Genomic DNA, 12923 nt, shown 5'->3' on the forward strand with positions numbered 1-12923 from the left:
GTCTGACAATAGTTGTTACATATATCGTGTCCAGACTTCTAGAGGTTTATGATAGGAAACCTAGTCTGGTACCAGTACTTCATCATGTCTGAAAGCAAAAGTCTTATTGTAGTATTTTCAGGAGGTATTTTTAAATTAAAAATTTTATCTAATTATTTTAAAACAAGAAGAAATTATTAATTTTCACGATTTTTTTTGCAGTCCAAGTAAATGATTTGCTGTGGTGCCACTCTTTGTTCTTTTGAAGAATGGCTAAAACCTCTTCTCATATAAATAGTTACACAGCAAATTGATTGTACCACCCTTAGTGAAAGTCTCAGTGATTACTTGTCTTGCAGAGAATATTTCTGGGCTTGACTACATGAAATATTATAATCCACAGATCCAGAGCTTTGGCATTATGAATAAATCTTGCGTGAAGCTCTGTGGGTCCCAGAATGTCAGGGATCTTCCTCTTTTTATTCAGAGGGAAATTTTCATTGCTCTTCTTTCAGAGCTATGAAGTAAGACTTTCCCTTTCTCTCTTTCTGAATAATGTGTCTGAAGATGTTATATCTGATATTGCTTCAGCAAATTTGGCCTCATGACAGTAGGTAGAAGGATAGGAGAGATTCATCAGTGATGCATCACGGCAAATCACCGTTGCACTGAAGAATCAAAGTAACCCTGAAATGCATACACTCTTTATATTTTTGAAGTTACAGTAGTCATTTTCCTATATTTGTTGTTTAAAGCATTTTGAATTTTCTGTTACTTGCTGTTGGGAAAGGCTGTTTTCTGCATGTGATCTTTCAACACCCAGACACATAAGTATGGGCCTTGAGCCTGAGACACTTCCTTACCAAGAGATAAAGAGCCCATACAGCCCGTGCCAGGCTTACTGCCTTGTGTGGGAATATCCCTGTTTCTAGCTCAGTATATACTCCTTTGTTCTGTTTAAGCATGTATGTCGATGGCCTTCAGGCATGCCCTCAGCTTCTGTCAGTGTTTCAGACTCCACATGGGAAGGGTGAGGTCCTTGCATTGCAGTATGAGAAGGGTACGTGTAGGTAAATTGCCCTGCATTAGCTACCGTGAGCGACCCATGATTAAACCTAGTATTGCTTTGTCTCTTCTCTATGTAAGTAAAACATTGTTTCATCCAATGCTTGACTGCATTGGGTCTTCCTTGGGAAGTCTGGTACCAGATACAATGTGTACGAGCATTTGGAATCCTCTCTTGGGATTGGTGACTGGGACATGATGTTCTGTTGGACAAGCGCAAACAAAAGGCATCCTAACAATCAGAATATTTAGTTGGGTTAAACACTCCTATTGCAGTTTACCGCTGCTAATTCCCCCTTCCTCTTCTATTAAAATTCTTGCCTGGCTGCTTTTTAAAATATCTGACTAGATGGATAAGAATTTAGTGATCCTTTACTATGTATCAAGTACTTTTCCAACCACTGTACATGTATTGAATCATTCAGTCCTCAAAATGACCTAATAAAAGTTAATGCTACTATTATCCCCCTTTACAGTTTAGGAAGCTGTGAGCTTTCCCAAAGTTGCATTGATTGCCAGTAGGTGTGGAGTCAGGATTTGAACGTAGGCTCTCTGTTTCCAAAGGCTGAGGTTTTAACCACAACGCTACTCTATGAAATGCTTGCTTTTGTTGATTCACTATATTGTGGATATACTCTCACAACAGTATTACCAATTGCTTCAGTGCATTCAGTCATTTGGGTATTATGCTGTATTTAATTTACACCCCCACTTTGTGCATTTTTTTTCAATTTTTTTTCTTTCAATTAGTGACCTGCCATGTATATCATTATATATTATTTTAGAAAGTCTCTGTAATTATTTCTTTTCTTTTTAAAATTTTTTTAATGTTTATTCATTTTTGAAAGACAGAGACAGAGCACAGGCAGGGGTGGGGCAGAGAGAGAAGGGGACACAGAATCTGAAGCAGGCTCCAGGCTCTGAGCTGTCAGTACAGAGCCCAACACAGGGCTCGAACTCACAAACTGCGAGATCACTACCTGAGCGAAGTCGGACACTCAACCGACTGAGCCACCCAGGCGCCCCTTGAAGCAGGAAATCTTGAACTAATGGCCAGTATATTTTAAGTTGAAAATCACAAAGTTGGACTCCAAAAAATATTTATCAATTTATATTTCTACCAGGAGTATATCTTCTTTGATATTTAAGCACAAAGTTTGGGAAGCATTGCCATTTAAACTAGAAATACCTTTAATTGGTTTTTCATATGGATTTTTCTGTTTCTAATTACTTTATTTCTCAAGGTGATTTCCCCCCCCCCTTGTATAGTACCTATGAGAATTGTATATTTTTAACATAGATTTGAGGTTTTGTTTTGTTTTTTGAAAGAGACAAAGCGCGTGTGTGGCAGGGGAGGGGCAGAGAGAGAATCTTAAGCAGGCTCCACGCTCAGTGCAGAGCTCAGTGGTGGGCTCAATTCCTGGACTGTGAGATCATGACTGAGCTGAAATCAAGAGTCAGACACTCAACCGACTGAGCTACCCAGGTGCCCCCATATAATTTGAATTTTAAAGGATTATTCTGTGAACTTGCCGTGTATTTAAGTTTTTTTTTTTTTTTCCTGAGACCATGAGACCTCACTAAAATTTTCACTTGATAGGGACATTAATGAGGGAAGTAATTACTTAGATATTGTGGTTGAAAATGCTGTTAGAAAGTAAAAAAGGTTTTGGGGCTGGAATCACTTAATTTGGCAACTAACTTAGATCTCATTAACTAGTTTCCTGTTTTCTTACTTTTTGTAAGTTTAGATATCATAGTGACATTTAAACTCATGTTCATAAAGAAAAGCAACTGAACAAGTCCAAATAGTTTATACTATTATTAATAATAGCATGGTTTAAGTTAAGGGATTTTTTTTTTTTTTTTTTTTTTACTGACATTTCATCCTGTTTTCACAGATATATTGCCACGTAAGGACTTCTCTTTCATACCGGTGGTGAAGTTGGCTCAGTTAACAGTTTTAAAAACTAATACCTGTGATCACAGAATTGATTCTTACCTAAACTAACAAATTTCCCCAAACTGTTTATGGATTACTAAGACAATATTTTCTTCTTTATTTTCAGCTGTTAGAAAGCAAGCTTTAGGGTGAAGTAGAACCAGCATAAATGAAGGTAACTACAAAGTTAATATTGATTATGCCTTTTTCCCTACCTGTCTTTTAGATTGTTTCTTTGCATGTCTCATATCTCTTGTCCCTGCTTATGCAAGGTACTCTCTCTTGCTTTAGGCTTCTCACTGTTTTGAGACATAAAAGGGAACATCAAAGCCTTTTATCATGTGAATTTCAGATCTAAGTGTACACTGATAATATTGAAGGACTCAATGTCACACCAGGCTTGTGAGTTTAGTTCAGCAGTGCCCTTCATTTGTACTGATCGTAACATTTCATCCCTGCCTGAATCTCAGATGATAACTACTGATGAGAGACTTTGGATTCATCGTTGGAGTCAGAAAATCCCAGATAGTGTCTTTTCTTGGGATATTTTATTCTCCTTTTTGAAAACATTCTGAGCAAACATACTTTTCTGGAAATATGATGCCTAGGAATGTAGATCACACTGGGAAAAATCAAAATGAATAGTAGAAAGCTCTAGTCACATTGTGCTTTTGTGCTATTAGATTGTATATAAGGTTATTTACTTCTTAAGGTGAAGAAATAAGCTAGTCAAAAAATAGCTCTCTTTGTCTCAAACTGATGAACTTTAGGGGCACCTGGGTGGCTCAGTTGGTTATGCATCCGACTTCGGCTCAGGTCATGATCTCACAGCTTGTGAATTCAAGCCCCACATGGGGCTCTGTGCTGACAGCTCAAAATCTGGAGCCTGCTTTGGATTCTGTGCCTCTCTTTGCCCCTCCCCCACTCGTGCTCTGTCTCTTTCTCCATCTGTCTCTCAAAAATAAACATTAAAAAAATGGATGAACTTTAAAGTTTGAGATGCTCTAGTCAAATATCTTGCTTCAGAAGGTGTTGTTTATATTCCAGTCATTTTTACTATTATTCGTATTGTATATATTTCATGTTTTTAGAAATGAAAGTGTTATTGGTTATATTCTTTTAACACTTATCAATGCTGATGCAAAACTAGCCAAGGTGTGATATCTTTACAAATTAAGTTCTAAATTAAAAAAGCAAGAGGTCTGTGTTTTTGAACTTTCCCAAGGGAGTATTCTTAGGTAATTTATTCATTTACTGTTCCTTATAAAGACTGAAAGTTTTCTCTGTTTATAATTTGTTGTCATATTTGCAGGATTAGGGAAGTTGCCCCAAATCTTCCCTTACTTCTGACATTAACTGTAAGTTTGGGGCTACCCAAGAACATCTGCAGAGTTGATAATTTGCTAGAAAGATTCACAGGACTTGCTGAAAACTGTTAGACTCATGCTTAGAGTTTATCACAGCGAAAAGAAACATACTAAATGCAGTCAAGGAAAGAGACACATGGGACAGAGTACAGGAGAGCTCACAATGCGGCGCTGCTGGTTGTCCTCTCCCAACAGAGTCATGGCAGCATTAGCTCCACCTAGGATGATCAGTAACATTAGGCACAGAACATTGTCAGCTGTGTGTATGTTGTTATGTGTTCCTCTGGAACATTGAGCCTTGGTGTCTAGGGTTTTTAATGGGGCTTGGTTATGTAGACATGGTTGACTAACCTCAATTTCAGCTCCTCTGGAGGTTGGGCTGATACCATATTACCCAAAGCCTGCACAACAAGTCACAAGGCTGGACTGTTGGTAGTTGCTGGGGTTCAGATAAACAAGGACACTCTTATCAGTGAGGACATGCCAATGGCTTAGAGCTTGCTTCCCAGGAGTCAAGGGCAGAGGCAAGACCACTCATTGGGCAAGGTTAAATTTTTTTTACTACATGCTCATCAAATTTAACAGCTATCTTTTCAAACACTTGAATGGATAGTGAAGGATGCTTCCCATATATTAGGGGTAGGAATAGTGTGTGTCATTTCAGGAAGGTGACAGGGGTGTGGTTTGTGTGTAGGTTAGGATGAGTCAGCTGCTGTTTGGACCTGTAGGTAGTTTTGAGGCCACCAACAGAAGCATTTATCCTTTGGCCAATACTAGGGTGGTTGCCATCAAAGGTCAAGAGCCTACAGCATGCCTACATTATTCATAAGACAATAAAAGAAACCTTTCTGAAAGCATATTAGAGTAAATTCTATGGATAGGGTAGCATATTTGCTTAAGAATTAAGAAAAAAGTAATATCAGTTTTATATTCCACTTAAGCGTATTTCCATTTGTTTGAGAAAACACCTCCATTATTTAGCTATGAATCAACTTTTTGAGTGAACAGTGAAGGATCAGATAGACAAATGTGTTCCTAAAGTTTTTATGGGTAGAATTCTACAACAGAGACCTGTTTGTTCCTCACAGTTTTTTCTGGTTCTGCGAATATTTTATGTCATCTCTCTCAGAGCTTCTCTCTCCTATTAGATGAGAAGACGTACACCAGGCCGTGTCCTGCAGTCTTAGCCATCTTGATTCAGCACAGCTCCATCCTTCCAGTTGCTCAGGCCAAAAACCTTTAGTTATTATTGCTGCATAATAAATCACTATAGCCTTACTGAATTAAAACAAGACCCACAATTCTATAGATCAGAAATCTGGGCATGGTATGTATGTACTGTCTGCTCAGGGTCTCACAAGGCCAACAAACTCAAGCTACATTTTCATCCACAGAATGGAGTTTTCTCCCAAGCTCATTCAAGTGGTTGACAGAATTTGGTTACTTGTGGTTATAGAACTGAAGCCATTTTCTTGTTGGATATTTGCCCTAGTTTACTCAGTCTGAGCTCTTAGAGGCCTTTCTCAAGTCCTAACCATGTGGTGCTCTTACAAGATGGCAGTTTACTTCTTCTGCCTGGTATTTTCTAGTCTGTTAAGATGGACTTTTTATATAATGTCACATAATTACTATAGTGACTATCCAGTTATCTTTGTCATTTAATGCAACCTAATCAAATGAATAATTGTCCATCATATTCATGGTTCCTGTCCACACTCAAGATGTGGAGATTATTCAGGGTTTATATACCAGGAGGTGGGAATCTGAGAGTCATCTTAGAATTCTTTCTCATCTTTGTATTGTATTATTTAATTAAATAATCACATGTTGCTGGAAGACCAACTTTGAAAGAAAATAATTTAGGAAGTAAAAATAAGCCAGAGACTTGAAGCATCCAAAATTTGTAGAGGAAAGAAAATTTTAAAGTTCAGTGTATCCAAAAAGTTAGGAAAGGAGAAAACAGGAAACAAATAAATTGCATGGTTAAAAAACAAAATAAGATGGTAGAAATAAATTCATATCTATCAATAACACCACAGTGTTCGTTATCAAACCTGCTATGAATAGGAAGAGATTCTTTCACTGGATAATAGAATGCAATCCAGGGGCACCTGGGTGGCTCAGTAGGTTGAGCATCTGATTTCGGTTCAGGTCATTCTCTCAAGGTTCATGAGTTCAAGCCTCGCATTGGGCTTGCTGCTGTCAGTCAGCACAGAGCCTGCTTCAGATCCTCTGTCCACAACCCCCACCCCCCACCCCCCACCCCCCCACCCTTCCCCTGCTCACGCTCTCTCTCTCAAAAATAAATAAAACATTAAAAAAAAATGCAGTCCAATTACATGCAGTTTAAAAAGTTCCCCTGAAACATAATGATAGGGAAAGGTTTATCCACCAATTAATTGAGCTAATGTTTATGCAAGATGGTTTCTAAAGACTTTCAGCAAATCCAAGTCCCTTCCCTCATGAAGTTCACATTATAGTGGGGGGTGTTGATAATGAATACACCATATAATATGTTAGGGAGTGATCAGTACTACGAAGCATAGAGCAGAATAAAGGGATATAGTGTAGTTTGGTGGGTGGGAGGGCCCCCACCTTTCAGATGGGCTGTTCAAGGATACCTGTGTGAGATAATGGGATCTGAATGGCTTGAGAGAATGAACCATGTGGGTATCTGAAAGCACAGTGAACATAGAGACCTTGAGATGGGATTGTGCTTTGTGTGTTTGAGTAGCAGCAGGTTGGTAATGTGGCAGAAGCAGAAAAGGCAAAGGAGGAGGTGCTGGGGGGAGAGAATGGCAGGGGCAGATCATGTAGGCTTTAAATGAAAAAGAAATGGCTGGAGAAATTTATTGAGCACTTATTTTGTACCATACTTAGTACTTAGTTGTAGAAATACTCATTGTAGACAGCACATACAGGTCTTGTTTTCTTGAATCTTTTGCTGAATCTTCTGTGAAATATCATAGTCATAAAACCATAACAGTACCTTGCCCTCTTTGAAAATGGTGGGTTTGCTCAAGCTCACCCAGGGCCATGAAAACTACTAAATTCTTTATTTCTTTCCCTCCATCTTCTTTCAAAACTATGATCTTTTGTTTCCTGTTTCTAGAGTTACAATTAATTAATCACTTTATTTTCTTGTGTTGAGAACTTTCAGGACTTTTTCTTTTGGCAACTTTCAGGTGTGCACCACAATGTTATTAAGTATAGTCATCATGCTGTGACTTACATCCCCTTGACATATTTATTTTATAATAGGAAATTTGTGCCTCTTGACCCCTTTCACCCATTTTGCCTATCCCCAGCTGTCCTGCCTCTTAGGAACCACCATTCTGTTCTTTTTATCTGTGATGTGTGTTTTGTTTGTTTTTTAGATCCCATATAGAAATGAAGTCATACGATATTTGTCTTTCTCTGATTTATTTCACTTAGCACAATTCTCTCAAGGTTCATCCATATTGTTGCAAATGGCAAGAATGCATTCTTTTTTGTGGCTCAGTAGTATTCCATTGTGTATATATCCCACATCTTCTTTATTCATTCATCAATCAGTGGACACTGAGGTTGTTTCCATATCTTGGCTATTGTAAATAATGCAACAATGAGCATAGGAGTAATTACAGTTCTAATTAAAGTTTTTGTTCAGATAAATATCCAGTAGTGGAATTGTTAGGTCTTATGGTATTTTTATTTTTAATTTTTTGAGGAACTTCCAAACTGTTTTCCATGGTGGCTGCACCAATTTACATTCCTTCAAACTGTGAATGAGGTTCCTTCTTTTCCACAGCCTTGCCAACACTTTTTTGATAATAGTTATTCTAACATGTATAAGGTGATATCCATTGTGGGTTTGATGTACATTTTCTTGATGATTAGCAATATTGACAATTTTTCATGTGTCTGTTGGCCATTTGTCTTCTTTGGAAAAATGTCTATTGAAATCCTTTGCCCTGTTTTATTTTTTATTTTTTATTTTTTTTATTTTTTTCAATGTTTATTTAATTTGGGACAGAGAAAGAGCATGAACAGGGGAGGGACAGAGAGAGAGGGAGATACAGAATCAGAAACAGGCTCCAGGCTCTGAGCCATCAGCCCAGAGCCTGACACAGGGCTCGAACTCACGGACCGCGAGATCATGACCTGGCTGAAGTCAGATGCTTAACCGACTGTGCCACCGAGGCGCCCCTTTGCCCTGTTTTAAATTGGATTGTTTGGGTTTTTTTCCTTTTGAGTTTATGAGTTTTTATTCTTATTTTTTACCTTTTAACTTTACTTTTTAATTTTTAAAAAATATTTCCAATGTTTACTTATTTTTGAGAGAGAGAGGGAGTGAGCAAGTGGAGGAAGGGCAGAGAGAAGGGGAGACACAGAATCTGATGCAGGGCTCGAACTCATGAACCATGAGATCATGACTTGAGCTGAAGTTGGACACTTAGCTGACTGAGCCACCCAAGTGCCCCCCCCTTTTAACTTTTATTTTTAAATTCAAGTAAAACATACAGTGTTATATTAGTTTATTTTGGATTATTAATCCCTTGGATTATTAATCCCTTACCAGATACATGATTTCCAAATATTTTTTCCCACTCAGTAGAGTGCCTTTTCATTTGTTAATGGTTTCCTTTCCTGTTTGTGTGGAAGCTTTTTATTTTGGTGACATTTCTTTTGTTTATTTTTGCTTTTGTTGCCTTTGTTTTTGGAGTCGGATCCAAAAAATCATTGCCAAGACTGATGTCAAGGAGCTTACTATCTATGTTTTCTTCTAGGAGTTTTATGGTTTCACATCTTACATTCAAGTCTTTAATCCATTTTGAGTTAATATTTGTATGTGGTGCAAGATAGTAGTCTAATTTCATTCTCTTGCATGTGGCTGTCAAATTTTCCACTACCATTGATTGAAGAGACTGTCTCCCCCCGCCATTGTATTTAGACAGAGCGAAAGAGAGAGGGAGAGAGAGAGCGCCCCTGAATGGGGGAGAGGGGCAGGAGGAGATGGAGAGAATCTTAAGCAGGCTTCATGCTCAGCACAGAGCCCAACGTGGGGCTTGATCTCATGACTGTGAGATCATGACCTGAGCCAAAATCAAGAGTCAGACACTCAACTGACTGAGCCACCCAACTTCTTGGTATGTTGCATTTCCATTTTTTGTTTGTGTCAAGATATTTTTTGATCCCATCATTGATCAATTGGTTGTCTGGTAGCATGGTGTTTAATTTTGACATATTTGTGATTTTTCCAGTTTTTTTACTGAAGTACACATACAGTGCTATATTAGTTTCAGGTGTACAAAATAACGATTCAACAATCCTATTACTCAGCGTTCAGCACAGTAACTCTTCTCTCAGTCTTCTTTATGTAATTCAGCATCCCCCTTCCTACGCCTGCCCTCTAGCAACTACCAGCTTGTTCTCTGTATTTAAGAATCTGTTTTTTTTTTTGTTTGTTTCTTTTTTCTTTCTTCATTTTTTTTTCTTAAATTCCATATATGAGTGAAATCATATGGTATTTGTCTTTGTGTGACTGACTTATTTCACTTAGCATTATACCCTCTAGGTGCATCCATGTTTGCAAATGGCAAGATATTCTTTTTTATGGTTGACTAATATTCTATTGCATATATACACCCCTCATCTTCTCTATTCATTCATCTATGGATGGCCCCTTAGGTTGTTTACACATCTTGGCTATTGTAAATAATACTGAAATAAACATAGGGGTGCATATGTCTTTTTGAATTAGTGTTTTCATATTTTTTGGGTATAAATACCCAGTAGGGAAATTACTGGGTCATATGGTAATTCTATTTTTGATTTTTGGAGGAAACTTTATACTGTTTTCCACAGTGATTGTGCCAATTTGCATTCCCACCAACAGTGCATGAGGGTTCATTTTTATCCACATTCTTCCCAACACTTGTTATTTTTTTATATTTTGATTGTAGCCACTCTGACAGTGGAACATGGTATTTCATTGTGGCTTCTTCTTATAGTTGATTTCTAGTTTCATATCATTGTGGTTGGGAAAGATGGTTGATGTGATTTCAGTCTTCATAAATGCATTGAGACTTATTTTGTGGCCTAACATCTGACCTATCCTGGGGAATTTTCCATGGGCACTTGAAAAGAATATGTATTCTGCTTTTGGATGGAATATTCTCTGTATATCTACTAAGTCCATATGGTTTAATGTATCCTTTAAGACCAGTGTTTTCTTGTTGATTTTATGTCTGGATGATCTACCCATTGATGTAAGCAGGCATTATAGTCTTCTCTTATTATTGTATTACTGTCAATTTCTTGCTTTTTTTCTGTTCATATTTGCTTTATGTATTTAGGTACTCTTATGTTGGGTGCATAAATATTTACAAATTTTGTATTATTTTATTGGATTAACCCCTTTGTAATTATGCAATACCCTTCCTTGTCTTTTATTACAGTCTTGGTTTTAAAGTGTGTTTTGTCCAAGTGTAGCTGCTTCAGTTTTCTTTTGGTTTCCATTTGCATGGAACATCTTTTTCTGTCCCTTCACTTACAGTCTGTTTTCTATGTTTTAAGTGGGACATCTACCTCTCCCAGTCTTGGGGGAGTGGTTTTGTGTAGGAGATAAAGCTTGTTGTTCAACATTTTTGGTTGTTTCTTGAACTTTTGTGGTGGTCTAAGCAGTCTGATTTATTTTTGATCTGTCCTGGGTGTTGCAAGTCAACGGAGACCTGTCTGCGTTTCAAAGGGAGGGTCTTAGCACCTAGTTTCAGGCTGATTGGAAACCATACCCTCAGGTTGCACCTTTTAAAATATGCCAAAATATGTAGTCCTGTAGGATCTTAAACCCTGTTGGCCTCTCCTCCACGTTATCTGGAGGTGTTCCTAGGTGACAGTTGCAAAAATCAGGGCTCCAGAGGAGTGTATAAGCTCCTTTCTGGGAGGTACCAGCAAGCTGTAGTGAGGCCAAGGGAAAGTACAAAGATGATGTACCTGGGCCTACCTACATTCCCTGAGAGAACCTCCATAGGTTCTAGATTTGTGGCAAACCTTAAGCCTGCTTCTCAGGATAAAACTCCAGGACATGTAAGTAGGCCTTTTTCCCAGGAAGGCTGGGGTGTTTTCAGTCTGCTATCTGTGTCGTGTCCTGGAGGTGGGAGCCTGCCAAGAACTCTCTGATTGTTACAGTCCTCTGGGACGTTGGAACAAAAACCACCTAATCACCAGAGCCAGGTGATTTAGGAGAGGCCCTTTTGTGGTTTGTGCACACCTGTAGGCTTCTGTGAGGTAGGTGGGGAGTGCAGGAACTGTTTGGCTTTAGCAGATCATCGGGAGAGTGAATGAATTGTGTGCACCTGCTGGCACTAATGTACAGAAAGTGCAGAAATGATGCCAGCCAGCACCTCCATTCTCAGGGGTCCTGACAGGCTCTTGCCCCTCTGGCAGACACTTTAAGGATCTCCTTCACAAGTAGGCTAGGGATCTTTCAAACGGCTGCTTTGTGCTGTGCCCCAAGGCAATTGAGTCTGCATGTAAGCACTTTAAGAGAGGTATATTATTTCCCTAGAGTATTTTGGGCTTCCTAGATGTAAGCCCCATTGTTTTTCAAAGTCAGATGTTTTGGGGTCTCATCACCCTGATGCAGATCTCAAGGGTTGAGGTGACTGGTTGGTGGCCAAATCCCTTGTTCCTCAGGAAGAGGCTCCCACATTTGGAGATCCCTTCTGACGATGGGTCCCTGCACGGGCAGGGCGGGGGGGGGGGGGGGGGTGGGGGGGTGGGGGTGGTGGGGAGGTGGGGGTGGGGGATGGGATTCTGTCAAGACTGCATCTCTGCCTTTGCTACCCATCCCACCATGGCCCTTTTGTCCTTTGTTGTTAGAAAGCTGCTCCATATGTAGCTGTCAGTTTGGTATGTCCATGGGAGGAGATAAGTTTAGGATCTTCCTAAACTTGCCAACTTGGACCATCCCCTCAAGAATTAAATTTGAAATATTTCATGGCTGGGCAATTTTTGGCCTGTCTTTTGTGATGAATCACTGACCATTCAACAATACAACAACTTCTGGCTATTTTGTGTTCCCCAGCAGCAAGTTTGCCAAACAGCACTTTGCATGACAAACCACATTTTATCTATGTGCATCTGAGCTTTCTAAATAATCTTTGCAAAGCATCTATTTATACCGCAAAGTTTCCAAATGTTTGTTTCAATTGTTGAGGGGAAAAGTATTGGTTTGGAGGGCAGTAGAATTGGTCATTTTCGCTACCCATTTTGCATGTGTTTCACTCCATTAAGTCTAGGCTTGTGACATTTAGAAAAGGATTTATTTGTCACAATTCAACTGCAAAGAGGACATTCCCTTGTGAGTGTTTTTGAAAATGTATGGCAACCCCTCCAGTGCTTCATTTGGCTGTGTAGAGATTGCCAAAACCCATTGCTTTCAGATTTTTGCTGAATGCATTCAGCAGGACACCTTCTCTTTATTACTGAGCATTTAAAACTCATGAGAAAAAATGGAAGGTCCTGGAGTGGAGGTTCTATGCAGGTGTGGGGAGGAGGCCCTAGATAGAAGCAAGATTCTTCTCCCA

General features: G+C 39.0%; 1 long non-coding RNA gene across 1 annotated transcript in view; it reads left to right on the plus strand.

Moving 5' to 3' along the window:
* Nucleotides 1-12923, plus strand: part of LOC101095820 — a 199611-nt gene that overhangs the window by 172469 nt on the left and 14219 nt on the right. Inside the window, exon 3 of the long non-coding RNA XR_006596421.1 lies at nucleotides 3114-3161. This is a non-coding gene — a long non-coding RNA (uncharacterized LOC101095820). The remainder of the gene's footprint in view (nucleotides 1-3113; nucleotides 3162-12923) is intronic.

Source organism: Felis catus, chromosome B1 (genome assembly GCF_018350175.1).
Source record: "Felis catus isolate Fca126 chromosome B1, F.catus_Fca126_mat1.0, whole genome shotgun sequence".
Classification (NCBI taxonomy): Eukaryota; Metazoa; Chordata; class Mammalia; order Carnivora; family Felidae; genus Felis; species Felis catus.